This window comes from Herpailurus yagouaroundi, unplaced genomic scaffold (assembly GCF_014898765.1).
Source record: "Herpailurus yagouaroundi ecotype Mexico unplaced genomic scaffold, PumYag 213, whole genome shotgun sequence".
In the NCBI taxonomy this organism is placed as follows: Eukaryota; Metazoa; Chordata; class Mammalia; order Carnivora; family Felidae; genus Herpailurus; species Herpailurus yagouaroundi.
In genome coordinates, this window is record NW_024412444.1 from 1,184,971 (window position 1) to 1,205,062 (window position 20,092).

Sequence of the window (20,092 nt, forward strand, 5' to 3'; positions counted from 1 at the left end):
TAGTATTGTTTAGTATAACAATATTATTTACGATAGTAATTAATATTATTATTGTTGTGGGGTTTTGGGGAGATTTTTTTTAAATGGCAAGATGAGGGGGTGCCTGGGTGGCTCAGTCGGTTGAGCATCGGACTTTGGCTCAGGTCGTGATCTCCCGATCCGTGAATTCGAGCCCCTCATCAGGCTCTGCGCTGACAGCTCAGAGCCTGGGGGCTGCTTCGGATTCTGTGTCTCCCTCTCTCTCTGTCCCTCCCCCGCTCACACTCTCTCTCTGTCTTTCTCAAAACTAAATAAACATAAAAAAAAATGGCAAGATGAGGATGTTTTGCAGGAAGAAAAAGGATTCAAAACATTGGATATTTCTGCAAACATTGACAGTGAGGAGAAGTAATAATCACATACACCCCAACCTATCAATTTCGGTACACTGGGGGGAAAAACAAGAGGAAGGCTAAAACAAGTACTTGCTGTCAGTCACTGCTGCACTTCCTCGTTTCGTAGGTGAGGACTTGGTTGGCCTTTGCCCACAGACATGTTGGAGCAAACACCAACCACGGCTCTGACTCTAAGGATCTCCACTGGCTATCTCCAAAATCCATGTTTTAATGATTAGCCTTTGCTGCCATAACAGTTGCAAAAAAATCAATTCCACAATTTTTTTCCTTTTCTAAAATGCCTGGTTTGGGGCTGATAAAGCAATGATTTAAGTCAATGGCCGAGGGGGGAATTCGAGTATGTTCTTAAAGGACAATCACTAGGCTCCTTCTTGGGATGCATCTGTTTTGAACCAATTTCTCCACTCTGTGCTAATTAAACAAGGAGGTGTACAAAACACAAACAGTGGAAACTGGAAACGAGCTTCATTAGTTTCTGTATCTTTGGTAACTACAGGTGTGTGTTAATGAATTACACGACTGGTAAAATAAAATTAAAGGCAGCTGCACGTGTTTACAAACCTGCAGCCACAAATTACAGGTATCTGTAGCATCCATAATTCATCCATAATTGACAATTTTCATATTACTGGAATAGAGAATCGAGTCATGCAGATGATTACAGTATTTGCCTCTCAGCACTAGAGATTTTGCTTCATTTTTCATGCAGCATCTCAAATGAAATAAATCACAGCTTTTACGTGGAGCTGGACGTCAGGGTAAAGGACCAAAGTATTGCAGACAACCTAGCCCCGAGTTCGACCTCCTATGCTTCCGACTTCTGACTCCCTACTATTCCCTAAGTTTGCTTACCCACTAGCTTCAGAAACACATGAGCTGAGTCCAGTCTAGATACTGCTACCAAAATCTAGAAACAAGAGCTAAGTTTTTAAAAACGCTACACCTCAGTTTCTTTGAGTATTAACAGAATAACAAGAGTGCCTACCTCACAAGGTCATTAAGTTTGAGTTCATTGAGTTGATATAGCTCTTCCCATAAGCAACCTGAGGTGATCCCTGAAAATAGTGTGCTATTCACTTGACCCAGAAAACCCTACAAAATCATGCAAATCAAGAGGTCCCGATCTTCGTGTTCACTTTAGGAACACATGTGCAACTGCCCAGGCCATCAAGGGTATGCACATCAGAAAAGCTCCCAAGTATCTGAAGGATGTCGCTTTGCAGAAGCGATGTGGGCCATTCCATTGCTACAAGCTACAATGGCAGAGGTGACAGGTGCTCCCAGGCCAGACAGTGGGGCAGGACACAGGGTCAGTGCCCAAAAATAGTGCTGAATTTTTACTGCACATGCTTAAAAATGCATGCAAATCCCCCAAGATGCAGTGTAGAACTTACAGGGTCCACGGTCAGATTAACCCACACATGAGCTCTCCCTGCCACACCGAGATGGTCCTCACTGAAAAAGAGCAGAATGTTCCTAAACCGGAAGAGGAGGTTGCACAGAAGAAAAAGACATCCGAGAAGAAACTGAAGACACAAAAACTTAAGGTCCGGGAGTACATTGCTGCATAAGATAAATGCAAATAAATTAAAAAAAAAATTGAGTTAATATAGGTACACTGCATGAAGATGGAGTAACGGCTGGCACTAAGAGCTTAGCGAACGCTTAACTATTAACTTCTCCAAGCTTCAGTTTCCTGAGCCAGAAAATAGGGGTAAAAACATCACCTATCGCACATGGTTGGTAGGACAAGGAAGTGAGATAACACACGTGAATTGCCTAGTTTACTTCCAGATATGAGCACTCGGTTTTCCCGCCAGTAGTAGGCATAGTAATAACAGCAGCTTTACCTCAAAGGGACACAAAAAATGAATACTGTTAATTAAAAAATTATTTTGTGTAAAAATCCCACATCTTCGGCTTTTAATTTTATTTAGCAGATTTTTTTTCCCATTTGGGTATTCTGATTCAGGTACTGTTGGGGATTTGATTTTCACAAGGCATCTTGGACTCAAATAAATTTGCTCTTGATTAAAAAAAAAAAAAATCTCGGGGCGCCTGGGTGGCTCAGTCGGTTACGTGTCCGACTTCCGCTCAGGTCATGATCTCACGGTCCGTGAGTTCGAGCCCTGCGTCGGGCTCTGTGCTGACAGCTCAGAGCCTGGAGCCTGTTTCAGATTCTGTATCTCCCTCTCTCTCTGACCCTCCCCTGTTCGTGCTGTGTTTCTGTCTCAAAAATAAATAAACGTTAAAAAAAAATTAAAAAAAAAATCTCTCCTGTAAAGAGATGGCCTGTGCATCGTTCTAGCTTCACCTCCCCAAAGAGGGCTAGCCAGAGGCACACAGATATCTCTGCTGCTTGATGACGGTGAACAAGGAGGCCGCTTTGAAAGCTACCAGAGTTGTGAGGGATCCAGCAGGGGACCTGACAGAGACAAAGCTGGGAAGCTTCAGGGACACAGACTAAAGGCTTGTCTGAAATCTCTGTAACGTTCCCCAGAACTTTCTCGAGTACCCGTCGTTTCACAGATGCTAAGTCTCGAGTCTGCCTGCATGCTGGTTCCTATCACTGAAATTTAGGAAGAGAGGACAATGCAAATACACAGTAATGACAACATACAATTTCTTAGACAAACTCATCTGAACTTGTGTCGATGTTTATTGCGTGTTAATGAGGGACCCAGCACGTAGAAAATGCTCATTGGAACGACATGGACGAGGGAGGTTAAATACACGAGGCTTCCAGCAAGGTACAGACTGCTGTGTTCCTTGGAATGGTCATAAAAAGGTCATATTTTTATCAGTGGTTGGGTAAATTTGTAGCACAATATGGAGCCGTCTTTGGTCATAACCCATTCATCAGAAATAAGTAACCTGTAAGAGAAGCAAATGATAAGCAAATTGATCTGTAGCAATTAATTAGACATACCGGATAACAAAGTTGCTCCTGACTCTTCCGCAGAGGACCATTTTGCACCCAGGCACTGGGCAGCCGTCAAATACAAGCAGCACTGACAGGAGCACAAGGGTCCTGCTTTTCCTCAAATTTCTGCAGCAGGTAATCAAAGACACCACACCTTTTACTTAATGCTCAGCGAGGGAGAGGGCGTTTTTCTTTCAGAATAAGAGCATGTTGTAGTATTTTAGATGAATTTGGTGGAACAGTTTACCAAATGTGTTCTCTACACAAGCTCACATTTCAATTGCACACTAGGTCTGAGAAGGAGACAGGGTAGATGCCAAAAGGCATCCGACACCCAAGGAATATTATATCCAGGGGGGCTAAATGTCTTTGCGAGTAATGTATCTTTAAGTGGATGAAAGAGCCAGGCATGGAACTGATGTCCAGTGCAGGTATGGAAAACATTTCTCTTTCAAATATTTCAAGGGCTGCAAGGAAATTCTTAGCTCTGGGCCGATAGCAGACACAGATAGAGACATGCATTCAATAGCACGGAGGCTTTAGGGAGTATTTAAAAGTCCTCTTGCTCTTTCTCCATCCAATCTGTCAGTGCCAGTGTCCCCATATTCCCAGCCTGACTTAAGTCATGTAAGTCTGTTTAGACAAGAAACCTATTGTATAGAGGTAGGTCTAACACTTCAGAAGTTATCATGTTTAGCATCTGATCACAATGTGTTAGCAGATACGCTATTTCGACTTCTGAGCTGTCCCCAGATGTACTCTGTTAGGAGAATTTCTCCCTCCTGTCCAGCGTTGCCCAATGTCCATTCTACATCAGAATCTCCTGGAGAGAGTTTAAAAACTATTGATATCGAGGTTGCACCCCCCCCCCCAAATATCTGATGTAACGAATCCAGTCAAAAGACACCTGGAAAATATGTAAGGGAAGTTCTACATTTGACCATGTAAAAGGGTTTTGTTAGTTTTTTTTTTTTCTCCAGTAGGGTTTCTCAGAGTTTTTAATACATTCACGCATCATGTGACTCTCCAAGATGGGGAACCATAGTTGATAGAGTTTGGCAAACTTATTTCACTCCAAAGTCTTTTCGGTGTTGAACATTTCCTGGGACTCGTGTTGCATACTGACCTAATGAATTCTAGGAGAGAAGGAGGGATGTTTTCATCAGCTCTGAATTCCACAGGAGCCACAAGGCACCTACTAAAGAGAAAGACTCCATCCAAAGAAAGATATGATTAACACGATCTTCCTAGTATAGAGCCTCATGACTCAGTGAGGTCCCTGCCCCAGCCTCACCTGCCTCCTGGGGAGCTGGTTAGAAATGCAGAGTCTCAGGTCCCATCCCAGACCCAAGGAAGCAGCATCAGCATTTTGACAAGATTCCTGGGGAAGTCACAGGCACGTTAAAATTTAAGAAACCTTGCTATAATCCACCATTTTTTCAACCCCTTCCCAGGTTTCATCATTCTGGTTTTGAGACAGATGTCACCAGTGGGTCGACAGGAGGACTTCCTGTAGCACACCTTGTGCGCTCCACGGACGGACAAGGAAAGCTCAGACTCTGGTGGCACAACTCCAGGGGCATCAGGCACAAAGAACATAAAGGAGACACTGTCCCCCAGAGTTGTGTCAACCAAAGAAATATTTTCAAAATTGATACCATACCATGTAGATTATAGAGACTTCATACATGAGTCCTGTCAAAGAGATTTAATTGAGTCAAGCTTATCGATAACTGCTAATACTTTTTGAGAACTTAATAGGGTCTAGCACCTTGATGTCACTTTACAGTCTTTATTTTATATTATCAGTATGACAACACTCTAAGATATAATCTGTTATTGTCCTCATTTTTGATGAAACAGAGGTTGCTATGAGCTTATAAAAGATATCATGCTCAAGGTCAAAGAATTGAAAATAACATACGTGGGATTAGACTCTTGATCTAATGCTGAGACCACGCTCTTACTACAGAAAAGCTGAATTAAGAAAAAATCTGTAGGATAGATTATTGAGGTGAGAAATTACAGGAGAGTTCATATGAAGAGAGAGGTTAATATGAAAGGCATGGCTAGAATGTGTTCTTAGGGGACTAGGTTTTGCCCAATTTAAAATGAAGAACACTGCATAAGCAGACAATGATGAAAAAATATTTGCTACATGATTACAATGTCTGATCACACTAACAGATAATTTCCATAGGCATTTAAAAATCTTCAAAGAGCTACTCTCTTGTTTTACGCTCACCATAGTCCAATGGAGACTTTTACCACTTACATGTTCAGGGACAAGGTAAGTCCCAGGAATTTAAGAACTTCTCCTGAGATCTTGAAGCCTGGAAGTGATGATGGTGAGATACAAAACCAGGTCTTGAAACTTTCATACTTTGAGCTCTCTCCACTACAGCATAGCCACCTTCCCAACCATCAGATAAATGTCAGGACCTTGAGAATAAAAAACGGTAGATCCACTTCTCAGCTGGCCAGCCTGGCCTGGACAGCCAACAGACACAAATGAGAGGGCTCATGGAAATGAATTGATAGAACCACAATAACAAAATTTAGAAAATGCCTTCCAACAATTTTTCACACTTTAGCAGACATTTGGTTCTGACAAATGGTCGATTCTGGTACCTAAGAGCACAGAAAGTTATTTTTCCACAGTCCTTAAATTTGATTTTTTTTTCTCTCTCTCTTGAAAAAAAAATGTTTCTGCCAAGCCTACTAAAAAAAAAAAAAAAAAAAAAGGAAGAAAAGAAAGTCTCCTCCAGGTTTCCTGCTGGCATAAAGGGCATTCTGGATAGTGCGACAGCTCGACAAGCCCTATCATTAGTACAGGCCACAGGGACAGGGAGAGAGAGGAATTAGGCCAGGTCACAGATGAACAGTGTTCTAGAATTCTAGGGTCAGCAGGGATTTTGAGAAGTCAGTGCGTCCATTCCTCTGTCTCCAGGAATGATTCACCTTTCCCCAATAATATGGACCGTGATAGAGCGAGTTTATTCTATTTTACAGAATACTGGAAGACAGGTTTTTCTGTGGATCAACACTTTGCAAACACCTGTCCACTCTTACACATCTTCTCTTGGTTTTGGTTGTCAACTGAACCATGTTTTGCCTTCTCTCCTCCCCACCCTCCCATTCACCCAGGAGACGCGTGACAATGTCTGGAGACTGTTTTCGTTAAGACTGGAGAGGAGTTCACTACTGGCATCTAGAAGGTAGAACCCGGGATGTTGCTACATACCCACAGTGACAGGACAGCCCTGCAGCCAAAAATTATCTGCCCCAAAATTGAATATGCCAAGATTGAGAAACTTTACAGAAGAGAGAAGGGTAGTCATCCTTTGTATATTGCTGTCACAGTGTGGATGGGAAGGTAGGTAACACAATATTTGTTGATACAAGTGCCTACCCATAGTAGGCTAAAGTTCTATGCTTCAGAAACACATTTCTTCATAAGACATTTAAAGGATATGTAGAATTCTTTTTTTTTAAGTCATACTGACTTAACTCTTTACTGCCTAGCTGGGCTTAGCTATTGGACAATAATCCCATGAGGGCAGAAACCATATACGGCGAATCTCTACTCTCCCAGAAAATCGCAGTTGGAAGATGCTTCATATATGTTTTAAAAGTCTCTATGTAAAATTCAAATTATCTGGTTATATAAAAACCTAGGTGGATTTTCACCAAATTAAGGGCATGTGCTAAGATGGTCTATCTTAAAGTTACTGGTTATTTTGTGTACTTGATATTTTGGTGCTCCCTGGGTAAGGCATCTCAAAAACATGGATAGTCTTCCAGAATAGTTGAAACCAAGGAATCTTTGTGACTGTAATTGGGGCATGGCGTGCCATATGTGTGAAGATTTTATACAATAAAAAGTAACTGTGGTTTCCAAAGTGAGTCCCAAAGTGAAAATCATAGAGGTAAATTCTGCAAATTATGGACGTTGCTTTGCTTCCCACAAGGGCAACCCTATTTAGTCATGTAGTGGTCCACTTCTTGGAAATAAGCCACCTCTGAGAGGAAAGTCTTAAAGAGAATCAGAGCTGAGCAATTCATGGCATGGGGTGTATTTAAAGTGCTCTTGGAAAGCTACCAATTACCAATATCACAGACACAACCCATTTCTGTTTTAACAGGAACTGCTTTAGCCCATCCTGTTAGAGTAGGAGGCTTCACCAACTTCCTTTAGACTTTAATTGATAACACACAAATCTGTTGCCACAGATGGTTGGGTGGGCAGCATCTGAAGCTGAGGTCTGGAAGAAGGCTTCCCACCCCCAGCAGATGCAAGAACATTCAAGAAGTGTCGATGCAGGGCGCACCATGGAAACAGAATTGAGGGAAGAGCTCTGGGTTGCACATCAAAGCACAAGGGGTCTGGATTAAAGGTGCCCCTGCATGAAGAAGGTTACAAGGTTCTAGCTCATCTTTATGTCATGTGCGAATCAGATCATATGGTTTTGAATCCCAGATATAGCAGCCATTAACCATGGGATCTTGGGCAACTTATTTAACTTCTCCAAGCTCTGCCGTTCCCCATATGCGATGGAGATTGATATCATACCTCTCTTTTTAGATTTTGAGAAGGTTGAATGAGATATAAAGACATTCTCTATTAATTATTAGTATTTCCCCATGTATAAAAGAGAACTATCCTTGAAATAACCTGTTTTCCTTGTCTTGGAAAATTTTTTGTTTGTTCGCAATATGGCATGCAGGATCTATGGCATCCCATTGATCTACAGGTAGGACGGCAGAACTCAACAGTTAGTAAGCTCAGTGACCTCAGATTCTTTAGGGACAACTGAAGGAATCTCATATAATGCCAACTGCTCAAAGAAAGTAGAAATCACCTGTGAAGGTAGATACCTCAGAATGAGGAGAAACTTCACTGAACTGGTCTCTTTCAATGGCAGGTGATTGAAAGTTAACAAAAACTGCCTGACGGAATAAACAGGAAGACATCAATGGACTCTCCTTCCAGATGAGAAGCCCAGTGCAAAGCTTCAGGCCAGGTGGTATCTAGCTGATGAAAAGAGATCATGGGGACTCTGTTTCTATCTCTTGGCTTTACTTCCTTTTGTGTTGACTTTGCTCTCAGCAAGGCCTTCTGCAGGGGTGACTCCAACAGCTCCAAATATATATCCTCTCACTGTCAAGGTCAACAGACCAAAATGTATCTCTCCCCTTCACTCTTGTAAAAGGCTAAGGATTTAATCTGTTTTGGTCAGACATGGGTTGTCTGCCTACTATGGGCAATCAGAACACGTTCATGGGTTGAGGAGGGAAGAACAAATAATATATGCACTTCCCCCACTAAGAAATGTGCAATCCAAATGTAGTGGATATCATTCAAGGCGACTGAAGAGAAAAGGCTATGATTCTTGATCAACGCAGAAGCTGAGGCGCCTGGGTGGTTCACTCTTGTTTTCAGCTCAAGTCATGATCTCAGGGTTGTGAGTTGGAGCCCTGAGTTGAGCTACACGCTGACAGCGTGGAGCCTGCTTGGGATTCTCTCTCTCTTCTTTCTCCCTCCCCCCCCCCAAGTAAATAAATACACTTTAAAAAATGAAAAAAAAAATGCAGTAGTTTAATCTGGAAGGAGTTTCTGGAACAGGAAATTCGTTTTGGTATTCTAGAAAAAGAGTAACATACTCAGCTGCTTCTGAAAGAGACCCTGTCCTCTTCCTTCAAAGCTTTAGGATAGTATCACCTTTATAGGCAATGAGCAAAGAACACTGATCCCCAAATCAGCTGCCCCTTTTGAATCAATTGTGATGACTAACATCAAGTGCGGTTGTCCCCAAATTACCCTCCCACTCAAGATGTGAACAGACAGACAATGTGATTGGCTGGAGCCCAAGAGTGTTCTTGCTCCTATCTACTACATGATATCCACTGCAGTTTGAGACGCAAGAATCAAACCAAGTCCAAGGTAGCAAGCCTACAGTGAATCAATATTTCCCCATAATGGCACTTGTCTCCCACTGAATTCCTGGCAAATTCTGCAGAGGAAAGCAATGCTTACAGTACATTGTCACTTTGGTATTTCAGGGGGAATTATTCATCCCCACGTATTATTGCAACAGTGCTCACTTTACAGAACCAGTCCCCAACTCTAATTTCCAATGGTGCATATTTCTCCTCTTACTGCTCTTTAAATGCACAATTAATTTCTAAGGTTAATTGATCTCGTATTTGGTATGTCAATATTTGCATGTGTTAACATAAATAAATATATATAATGATAGATGCAACAATGTAGTAGAAATTCATTTCCCCATGGAACTCATTAAATACAATTAAAATACGCTGGTAGTTTCCAGAATTCTAAAGGTACACCAGTGCAAATCTAAAATATTGGACAAATACAATCGGATTCTACGTGGCCACATTCAAGGAGAGTGATTCACAGAGCAGAGGAATTTGCACATCCTGCTTCCTTCACAATTTCCCCCTTGGATGATGGCATTTGGAGCATCAAGTCCCCCAGTCCTAGAAACTTCTAGCAATGTCAAATATATCCTAATTCTACCTGAAAAAAAATTTGCAGTGATTCAGTGCCCAACTAAGTACAACCTCACTATTACGGAAACCAACCATTGATAATAACAACAATGGAGCACTTAGCAATACCACTGAATGTCTGCCACGGGGCTGGTGCTGTGGACTTTCCACTGTGCATTCCTACGGCTATCGGGACTCACAAGCAAGCTGCGATGTGGGATAGACACGCCCTCTTGACTTAAAATCAGACTCTCTCTGGCTGAATGTCATCTGACAGGACATTCGCTCCTTCATCTAATCATAAAGTTGAAGGGACAATGAAAAACAGGAGATTTGGAAGAAAACAAAAAAACAAGGTATTTATATGAAACAATGTGAAGTGACTGAATGCTTGAGGGTTTTTGTTTGTTTTGTTTTGTTTCTTTCTGTGCCTAGAAGTCTCTTAACATATTACGAGGGAAAGGAAAGATTATCCTACCAAGTACTCTTATTTCTAGACCTTGAGAAACTAGTTTGGGAAACAATAAACCCCTGACATAATGGAAAAATCATTCTGGTGCTTTCACTCTTGTCTTTTGAAAACTTGTATCCTTGAAAACACTATTATGAGATTTTCCCCTCAGCCAAATCCTTGGGGCCTGAGTGGCTGATGGCAGGTCCTTAACAAACAGGTGAAAAGCAGAATGAAAGTACCCTTTGAAATTTCAGTGAACCACTGGGCCAAAATTCACTATCAACTGAGAAACAAATTAATTGATCCACACTGTATCTCATCAGAATGCTCACTGATGGAGGAGAGAATCCCACATACCAGGTGATTTTTTTTTAATTACACCTTTTTGATTTGTATCCACCCAAGAAGGAGACAAATCAAGAAAAAGAGAAAAAAAATCCCCTGCTTTTCCCCCAGGGTCTGTTGTTCACCCCACCCCCTTTCTCCATTTAGGAACCCAAAACATATATATTTCGTTTCCTTTCCAACCTGCTCATTTAAAAAAAAAAAGAGAGAAGTAACAAATGCACTCTGTGAATGGGGTTGCCATGGAGAAGCTGTTCCAGGTAAAGAATAGTCACTACAGAAAAGTGGCATGCAGCTTGTCAGCAGAAATGCTGCCGCAGCCCCAGAGCAATCATGATTCTGCCCCTGCTCATTTAAATACAACAGGGTTCTGCAGGTCTCCAGAAAAGGCTCTGTCCCTTCGTGGGGGGGCCTGACTTTCCAGAGGAGCTGCATCCTGGCTGTTTGTATTTAAATCAAAGCACACACTGTCGTATTTAAGAGAACCCTAATGAAAATCCTTTGTTTAAAGCTTTTCCTCTGGTTTCAGAGCATCAGGTTTACTTATAGTGGGATCAACCCATAGAGTTCTAACTCGGGACCTCTGCCAGTGTGAAGGAAATAAAGGTCCATTGTGAGCTGCCTTAGTTTTGACTCTTCTCTTTTTCTTGAAAAAAAGGCATCGGCCCAAATCAGAGGAATAAGTACAAGTTTACCTTTCTGGAGTCCAGCCTTTTTCTCTGCTGGTTAAAAATTATTATTTTTTATTTATTTTTATTTAAAAAAATTTTTTTTAACGTTTATTCATTTTTGAGACAGAGAGAGACAGAGCATGAATGGGGAAAGGTCAGAGAGAGAGGGAGACACAGAATCTGAAACAGGCTCCAGGCTCCGCGCTGTCAGCACAGAGCCCGACGCGGGGCTCGAACTCACAGACCGCGAGATCGTGCCCTGAGCCAAAGTCGGACGCCCAACCCACTGAGCCACCCAGGCGCCCCCAAAATTATTTCAAGACTATGTAAGTAAATTTAGGTTCCTTTATTAGACTTCAGCATAACAGCTCAGGTTTCAGAGAAAGGAAGTATGTTTAAGGGGGCACGAGATACACACACATACCCTAAATATGCAGGAACCATATACATCTATCATCATACCTAAGGTTGTTTCAATTTAAAATGGAAAGAGAATCTTGATATTTTGGAAGGAACAAAGAAACGGTGATTGTGCCTCAGTTAAGACTTGTTCAAATAAATTGCTATTCAGCAAGCCCTCATGATCTAATCCTTCAAGAATCGGCTTCTAGCTTTGAGCATGCAACAAATACCACTGACATTTCTTAAGTATCTATTATGTTCCAAGCACGAGGCTGGATCCTTTATACTCATAACTGTGTTTGGTCCTCAAAGTAACTCCATGGTGGTTTACAAACAAGAAAATAGTGGTTTAGGGGCGCCTGGGTGGCTCAGTCGGTTAAGCGACCGACTTCGGCTCAGGTCATGATCTCACGGTTCGCGAGCTCCAGCCCCTCATCGGGCCCTGTGCCGCCAGCTCGGAGCCTGGAGCCTGCTTCGGATTCTGTGTCTCCCTCTCTCTCTGCCACTCCCCTGCTTGCGATCTCTCTCTCAAAAATGAATAAATAAACAACAACAACAACAACAATAAGGAAGAAGGAGGAGGAGGGGAGGAAGGAGGAGAAGAAAATGGTGCTTTAGAGCGGTTAAGCAACGTGCCAAGGCCTATTCTTCCATACTCTGGCCAAGCTGAAGGTTCAAACCTGGGTCTTGCAGCCTCCTGCAGAGTGTGTGCTTCTTCCTCCACGCTGCCAGAAAATCAGGAAATGACAAAATTCAGCTGCGGGACCGCAGCCACGCAAAGCACGTGCCCCATCACTGAGGACTGAGACAGCATCAGAGAAGAAACGATATAGGCTTTGTTTGCCCTGGGCTAGGTATCCCGGAGATGCATTATGGCAGACACTGCTGGATGACCATCTGACATCTACTCGCCCCGGCTCTTTGCTAACAAGTGGCAACATGCCCAGCTTCCCTACTACACTTGCCAGGCTGCTGTACAGACATGTGTGGCGAGTGACATGTAATCAAAAGCTTCGGGTGAGGTTTGCAGGGAAGTTTTCTAAAAGGGTCTCGTTCGGCCAGTCTGTGTCTTCTTGCTTTTTCACCTGCCTGCACACCCATCTCAGGGCTGAAAGGTGGGTGACAAGTCATAATAATCAGAGAGGAACTCAGAAGATAGAGACCAGGGGCTAAGAGACTTCACTAACCTGAAGACAGTGATTCAAGTCCTGGTTTCTTGTTTATGTAAAAGAAAATTACTGTGACTCTTCTTTAAGCCAGTTTTACTTAGGGCTTCTGTCATGCAAAGTCAAAACCAGCCCAACTGAAACTTCCATGACGTTAGAATAAGAAAGAAAAAGGAGTCAGAATTCATTCCTTTGTCTTCCCAGGGCGATGATAGCATCCCGGAGGCTACAGACCTTATCGCTTACATCTCCTTTTTTGCTTCCCCCAATACCTAGAACTTTTCCAGATAAACAGCGGAGTCTATAGTCACTTGCTTACTTAAGCCAGTAGATATTTTAGAAAAGAGCCAAGGAAGGTCTAACTTTCCGGATGTCATTTTTTTTTTTTTTTTAAGCTAAACCCTGGATGGATTCCATCAGGCCACTGACACTGACTGACAGTAAGCACCATCTACCTGAAGAAAACAACAACCCAGAATTAAATTTGTCTCTCAAAACGACACCGGCTAACAAAGGAGATATGTGGATATTTAAATTATAGTTGGCAAAGAAACGACTTTTTATGCACACAAACACACACCTATCAGGGGTCCTTGTAGAAACTCATCCCACTAAGAGTCTGAAGGCAACTTGAGTGTCGGTCTCCTGATTGAACCCCCTTCTCCCTCTAAGGACTCACTGTGGCCTTGTTCCCTTTCAGGCCATTGGATCTATTTACTTTTGAAATCTCCAAATTTCCCCCCCAACCCCCAGTGCCTAGTTTGCATACTTACTCTCTCCTCTTGCACATGCCTTGGGAAACCTGGGTGGCTCAGTCGTTTGAGCGTCTGACTCTTGATTTCGGCTCAGGTCATGATCTCATGGTTTGGTCAGTGAGATCAAGCCCCATGTCTGACTCTGCACTGGCAGCACAGAGCCTGCTTGGGATTCTCTCTCTCTCTCTCTCTCTCTCTCTCTCTCCCTCTCTCTGCTCCTCCCCTGTCCAAATGCACACACACTTTCTCTCTCTCAAAATAAATAAATAAACAAACATTTTGTAAAACTAGAAGGCATTGCTCTACAGCTGTTTAATCTTCTCTAAAGCCACAGTACCCCCACTGGTAAATGAATAAAAGAATAAAATCTCATCTGGTTGTTGGCTAGATTCTATGAGGTTATAGATTAACAAGCCTGGCATAGTATAAGCTTCGTGAGATATAATCAATCAGTAAATATTGGTGGCCTTGGTTGTATGACTCAATCAAAATTCAATCTCATAGCGACATTTATTTTAGCTCTCCCTTTACTCCAATCAATTAATCAGGGATCTCCTTTTAATCCAATTACTTAATCCAATCCACTTAATCAGTCGTCTCCATTGCACTATTCATTTCAACTAATGTCCACTCTTATTCTGATGCCCAGCCCCAATCCCACACTCTCCAAGAGTCCAGTCCAACCACTATGACATCAGAAATGCCTCCAAGTTTTGCATTCCATCCAGCCCATGGGGCTTTACAAACTGAACTTGAACCACAATGCTACAGTGATTCTAACACATGAGCTTGAATGCTGAAGGTTTTATGCAGCCCAACGCCCTGCAGCAAGACACCCAAACACCCACCTGCACTCAGTAGCCGAAACCCGTATTCACTCTGCGGATTTAACAGTCCACAGCAACAGCGAAAAAGTTTGCTTAAACTACCTCAGAGCAACACTAGTAAGTACAGCGGCAGATTGAAGAAGGGCAGCAGCATGGTGGTGAGAAATCTGAAAATAAACATAAAGATGCCGGAAAGGTGGGACTTGAAGGCAATTGACCTATGCTCTTCCTCTGGGGAGAACAGAGGCAACTGACTGGCCAGCTCAAACAGTTCCGACAGCCACCTTAGAGCCAGACTCTCCTTTTGGGAATGAGTATGAGTCCAGGGGTGATTCTAGAGAGATGACACCACGCATCATCCAGAGCGTGGGAGAATGTGGGATCTCCCAAGAGGAGCTGTAGGAATCACTGATGAGGTTAAACAAACAAATAAATAAATAACCACTACTTCATGATGGTTCCAAAGATCACATGGGCGACCAGTCCCATGTCGCTGCAAATAATTACCCAGGGAGACGCTAATTCCCCAATTCATTCATTACACATGGACTGGTTTCCTAAAATATTTATTAAGGCATTACGCCGGTACTAGGGATAAAATGGTGAATCGTCAGAAAAAGTCTCTACCTTCATGGAGCTGCTCATCCTTTGGGACAGGCCGACATCAAACAAGTCATCAATGAATGACCAAGAGAATAACAGGTTATGAAGGAAAAGGACAGGGTGATGGGCTGGAGATGAGCTGGAGAGGTGACAGGGAGGGCTTTACAGGGGGCGTAATATTTGGGCTGAGACAGTCACAATGAGAAGGAACCATCTCTGCAAAGATCTAGTGCAAAGAGAGTCTTGGAGGCAAAAGGAACAGAGGTACAAAGGCCCTGAGGCAGAAAAGACTTGGTGTGCTTGGGGAAGAGAACTATGACAATACAGGGAAACCGAGACAGGAGAGGTTGAAATGAACAGGAGCCAAATCGGAAGAGCTGTGGAGGCTGGAGTACAAACTCAAGGTTTGACTCTAACAAAGGAAGGTTTTAGAGCATTGCAAGGGCAAGCCCCAAGCTCTGCTGTGGCTTGGATTCAATGGAATAAGAGAAACAGGGAGACGACTCAAGAGGCTGCTGTGGAGGCCTGTATGGTTCAAGTGAGTCTGGGCAACGGCAGACATGGGAACAAATGGCAGGATTTGAGCTGATCTTGGAGAAAGAACCACTTGTGGCTTTTACCCAAAGGCCTCGCTACTCCAAATGTCAGCAGCAAGCTGTTCAAGTGCCTGAAATTTCTGAAATTACATAATTAAAAAAGAGAACGGGTTATGTTCAAAACTAACTCAAGGCAGAGATTTTAGGAAGTTTTGCTTCCAGCTTCAGCTTCCTGAATGCATGGCTGCTTTGTTGTTGGCCAACTCTTTAAACTAACTGAGGTGCGGTGGGTTCTACATCCCAGGGTCTGTCCCAGGCTACCTGGAAGGGTTGTTGTGAAAAGTTAACTAATTAATAACAAATAAAGTAAAAGCCTTTAAGGCTCTAGGCCAATATTTCCCAAACCAAAACACGTTTGTCCCAAGAAATAAGAAAATAAACACTGCGTAGTCAGACACAGGTATAGGCTTCTATATCACAGGACTTATCAGAGCCTTTAATGAATTAATGGGTATGTTACCGGCCAATATCATACTGCATTTCTCAAAATTATTTCAAGAAGGAGGTTTGTTTTTTTTTCCTCTCAGACCACCTGGTTGCAACTGCCATGGAACCCAGTTTGGCAAACACTGTATTACAGAGATGGAAAAGACTATTACTGAGACACCAGGAGCCCTTTTAAAATCCAGAATCTGCTAGCGGGGATCATGTATTGCACAACTTATAATTGTCAGGGCTTTGGAGAAGAATTACCAGGTTAGGGAGTCAGCATCTTGCCTAGGTGCCAAACACATAAGGTACTGATCACACAGTAAGAAGAAAAGAGCTGCCTAGGCAACACATTTTAGAAATGGAGCCTCCCATAAACCATAGACGAAACCTGTGAAGTAGCCGTATTGATCTCCACGTAACAGATAGGAGAACTGGGCTTGAAGGGGTTGAGTGACCGACATCAGTACATGCAACTAATGTGAAACCAGTAAGGGAACTTCTAACCATTATACCAAAGGCTCATTAAAAAAAAAAAAAAAAAAAAAAAAAATAGAGTATAGTGACACACAATGTTACAGTAGTTTCAGATGTACAACATAATGATTCAAGTTTTCTATACATTATGTTCTGCCCACCACAAGCGCACCTACCTCTGTCATCATACAACTTTATTACAGTATCATTGACCATATTCCCCGCGCTGTGCCTTTTATTCCTGTGACTTATTCATTCCACAACTGGCTAGTGTGGCACCTGTTCCAATTCCAACCACAAGGAGCAGCAGAGAGCAAGACTGTCAAGGGTTATTTAAACCCTGGCTTTCCCACTTACCAACTGTGTGATGTTAGGCAAGTTGCTTAATTTCTCTGAGCCCTGGCTAACTCTTCTGCACCAGAAAGATAGTAACAATGCCCCCCATCCACTCTTAGGTTTGTTATGAGGATGAAATGGGACAAAATAAGTACTTAGCTCAGCTCCAGGCACATTGGGAGACCCTATTAAGTATTCAGTCTTGCTTACTATTTTGTATAGGATATTTAATTTGTATGTATAATTTGGGATGTTTCAGGGGCAAAGGCCCCCTGGGGGAATTCTGGGTGCCAAAAGATGAGGAAGAGCTTCACACTTTTCAGAGTTTTGATTAGCATGATTTATTCTGATGTCAAAGTCAAGGTTTAAGTGACAGAGCACAAAAGCTACACATTTTCACTTAATCTAGGGAGACTATCTTTTTCCAGAACTCAGCTTTGAGTAAAAGACTTTATCATTTTTTTTCTGGGAGCACTCAGTTTAGAGTTAACTCACTGAGCCTGAGCAATATGAAGAAAATTGGAAACCTAGTGAGAGATAAAGACTTAGCTCCGGATGTCTAAATGATTCCCAAAGTATTGCTCTAAGTACCAGATTTTCTCTCCATGGAGCGTGCCCACATAATAGCAGGTGGGGACAAGCACGGGAAGAACGGATCATGAGAACGTGGTAGACAACCAGGAATGACATGTGTGCATATGTGTGGAGGGAGTCTGTTGTGACTATGAATAAAGCTGCTGATTTAAAATCATACCTATTCTCGCCTTAGTTAAATCCACAAGAATCCAGTTTTTGACCTTTAAAAAACAATATCATCTTGTTCACAGTCCCCTGTGAATTGCTTGTCTACTTAATAAAATTGTTGCCTGGCTCATAAAGTTGTGGCTGAAGTCCTGCCTCTTAGCCATTAACTTCAGGATCTGAGCACAGTCTTCTATTCATTACACTCTTATGTCTCTTAGCAGAAGGATGTAGAGTCTTGCTTAGAATTGGATTTGGATGGCCTCCGATCTTGATGAGTTTAAATTGGAAAACAAGATGTTAGATTAGTATAACGACTACGTGGAACAAAGTGTTCGGCCTCTGGAGTCAGCCTGCCTGACTTTGTGTCTTGGTTCCACTATTAAAGGCAAACTCTCTAAGCCTGTTAATTCAGTTGAATACCTGAATAATAATAATAATAATAATAATAACAACTACACGACATCGGTACCTGATTATTAGCATTAAAGGAAAAGTAGGATACCTGGATCATAAACACTCGCTATCATTATTGTCACCACCATCACCATCATCATCATCACCACCACCATTAATCATTACTATTATCATCAATCACCACCATTCCCACCACTATCAGCAACACCATCATCATTACCACCATCATCACCCTCACCACCACAATCATTACCACCATCAATCACCACCATTGCCATGACCATCATCATTACCACCATCATCACCATCACCATCACAATCATTACCACCGTCAATCACCACCATCGCCATGACCATCATCATTACCACCATCATCACCCTCACCACCACAATCATTACCACCATCAGTCACCACCATCGCCATGACCATCATCATTACCACCACCATCACCATCACCACCACCATCAGCACCACAATCGTCATCACCACCACCATCACAACCACCATCATCAACACCATCACGAATCTACAATCACCATCCCCACCACTACCAGCAGCACCGCCATCATCACCACCATGGGCACCACCACTGTCAGCAGCAACAAAAATGTCCAAGTCCACACAAACCTATAAGCCCGATTCTTCAAGATCCACTTAATATCTCCTTATCTTCTTTCATTTCTCCCACGCCCATTTTAACCTGTGCTTATGTTTTCCATGTTACAAGTAAAAGCAATTTTAAGCCTAACAGGAAGTTAATCAAGAGCCGTTGTGGCAGCTAGCTGTGGTCTTTAACAGCCCCTATTTCTGCCTAATTTAGATAGCTTAACTCAAATGTTCTGCCCTCCGTCCCTTTTCTGACACTCATACACTATCAATGGCCTTCATATTTTCTGATTAATCCCTAAATGAGACTCATCGTCTTTTACATATTTATCTGTAAAGACTTCTCCTCCCCTTTAGTTACCAAATGAGTCTACTCAGATCTACTCAGGATCTTCAGAAATATGACTGCTGAATTTTGCTTGGGGTCTGATATAGCAAAAATCAGTTAATAAAGCTCATTCATGAGTTTTCAGTTTATATTAACTGTTCTTGCAGTGAAACCCTGTTGTACACATTTTACATTTTCAGGGTAGGTAGTAATATCATTATTCTAAACCAATCTCCAAAAATACTGAGTTCATCAGATTCTGCAGACTAAATCTCTAAAACTCCCATCTTCCTCTTTTTAGGAAGACAGAAATTATGAGCCTATTATATTGAAGAGTTCACACAAACTGCTCTTCTGTAATGAAACAGGAACATGACCACTCAGTGAAGAACATTCCACAGTCTCAAGTCAGGCTGGCAGGATTGCTGGGTCATCATTGTTAGTGAACGAGGTGCATAGTCAAACGAACCCCCATCTAACATGATGTGCCTCACATTATAACCTCCCAGGGTACAAATATCATCCCATGATGTATTCTTGACTATGCCTTTGGCCTACAAACTCTGTATTTTGTCTATAAGCTCCCTCTTGCTCTGTATTCGGTCTATAAGCTACATCTTTATCTATTATTCCAGCCTGGGACAGGGCCCATAACAGAAAATCAATGGATATTTGCTGATATGTAAAGCATGTTTATGTTTGGAAATATATAATTTTTGAAAACATAGACAGCCATCAAATTCACTATTTGTTTTCCTTCAGGATTACAGGGGAGAACTGAATGATCTCCAAGAGGAAAGATGGAAGTAACCAAGCAAGACATGAGAGCCTTCCAAGGAAGATTCTGACAACCAGCTGCCAAGTTACTGGTACAGCACTTAGTAAAGAAAATTGAGCAGTGCACAACTGATGTGCTCATTATCAAAGTCTAAGAGGCATATTTATTTATTTGTTCACTGATTGAGTCATTCAACTAGCATTGGCTGAGTGCCTAACGTGTGCTAGGCACTGGGGGCTCAACAGTAAATAAAGGAAATGGAATTTACAGATTTGCACAATGGCACCGGCTTTGGCATTACAGTTTTAGAACAGCATATGTGTCTC

At 42.3% G+C, this 20,092-nt stretch overlaps 1 protein-coding gene and 3 long non-coding RNA genes across 6 annotated transcripts in view; 2 read left to right on the forward strand and 2 right to left on the reverse strand.

Annotated features, from left to right (window-relative positions):
• Window positions 1–20,092, reverse strand: part of TAFA1 (TAFA chemokine like family member 1) — a 508,553-nt gene that overhangs the window by 379,471 nt on the left and 108,990 nt on the right. The gene's annotated exons all lie outside the window — the stretch shown is intronic.
• On the reverse strand, window positions 3,032–6,123 carry LOC121016744 (uncharacterized). The gene is made up of 2 exons (XR_005784421.1): window positions 5,594–6,123; window positions 3,032–3,269 (listed from the first exon to the last, which is right to left on the reverse strand). It is a non-coding gene; the product is annotated as an uncharacterized LOC121016744 (long non-coding RNA).
• On the forward strand, window positions 6,592–8,387 carry LOC121016745 (uncharacterized). Its single transcript, XR_005784422.1, has 2 exons — window positions 6,592–6,694; window positions 8,244–8,387. It is a non-coding gene; the product is annotated as an uncharacterized LOC121016745 (long non-coding RNA).
• LOC121016746 (uncharacterized) lies at window positions 13,834–20,035 on the forward strand. The gene is made up of 2 exons (XR_005784423.1): window positions 13,834–14,571; window positions 19,751–20,035. It is a non-coding gene; the product is annotated as an uncharacterized LOC121016746 (long non-coding RNA).